The 1075-nt window shown below is 41.8% G+C and overlaps 1 non-coding gene across 1 annotated transcript; it reads left to right on the top strand.

The window, feature by feature from the left end:
• Positions 1 to 272: 272 nt before the first annotated feature.
• On the top strand, positions 273 to 432 carry LOC127518213 (U1 spliceosomal RNA). Its single transcript, XR_007931498.1, has one exon. It is a non-coding gene; the product is annotated as a U1 spliceosomal RNA (small nuclear RNA).
• The last annotated feature ends 643 nt before the right edge of the window (positions 433 to 1075 follow it).

Here is a 1075-nt window from a genome sequence, read left to right as displayed (position 1 = left end):
TGTGCTCGTCAGTTTACTGGTATTTGCGCCATTATTTAACGCCCCAAAAAAGCATGTCTTAACCCATTTTGCAACATGGCTGTAATTGTTGCTGCTAGGGGGAGACACTGCAGAGAACAGAAAGCGCGTGGTAGAAGGAAGAACCCCTTAAAGCCCTTAAAGCTGTATTGTCCTATTTTTTTTTTCTCTTCTCAGACTACATGATCCACTCAGTCAACTCTAGTAAACACTACACAATGGCAAGTGGAAATATTGGTTTAATTCAGCCATATACACTTGCCTGGAAGGGGAGACACCATGATCAAGAAGGTGGTCCAGGGCGAGGCTCGGCCATTGCACTCTGGCTGTGCTTACTCCTGCCAATTCCCCAAATGTGGGAATCTTAACTGCATGATTAATGGTAGTGGGGGACTGCGTTTGCGCTCTCCCCTGGACTTTTTTGAGGCAGTCTAATAGTTAGAGAGTCAGACTGTATGTGGGGGTAGTGAATGAATAGCGCTCTCTTCCACCCTCAATACCCACGTCTGAGGTGCGCTTGAGCAAGGCACCTAACCCCCAATCGTTTTCCGGGCGCCGCAGAAAAATGGCTGCCCACTGCTCCTAGTGTGTGTGTGTAAGTGAAACAGTTTGCCAATGCAGTGACAAAAATACACCAATATTAAAGATACTCTATAAGAACAAGTTGCAATATCTTATGCTGCTCATCTTCTTAAGTAAACTTATCTTGTTTTAAGGATTTTTAAAAAAAATTTCTGAAAGAAGTCACACAAGACTAATTAAAAACGCATCAAGAAGTCTTTTTTGCAATGTATTGAACTACACTAAGAATTTCTTCTCTTTCTAAATATTTAACTTTTTTAATATTAAATGCTGTTGACATTACTCCCTTGTTAATTTAATGTGATCCTACACTAGACCTTTGAATTAATGATACCCCAGTTCATTTCTTAAGAGCTTTCACACTGATGATTAAGCCTGCATCTGTCTGTCTTCTCTTCATATATTTCCTCTCTCAGACTAACGCATGTATGGTGCGGCTGTACGTTGAGGTATTCCCTGCGTGCTCAGTGGGACG

This window comes from Ctenopharyngodon idella, chromosome 8 (assembly GCF_019924925.1).
Source record: "Ctenopharyngodon idella isolate HZGC_01 chromosome 8, HZGC01, whole genome shotgun sequence".
Lineage (NCBI taxonomy): Eukaryota > Metazoa > Chordata > Actinopteri > Cypriniformes > Xenocyprididae > Ctenopharyngodon > Ctenopharyngodon idella.
The sequence above is the reverse complement of the archived record's forward strand: the minus strand, read 5'-3'. Positions and strand labels throughout refer to the sequence as shown.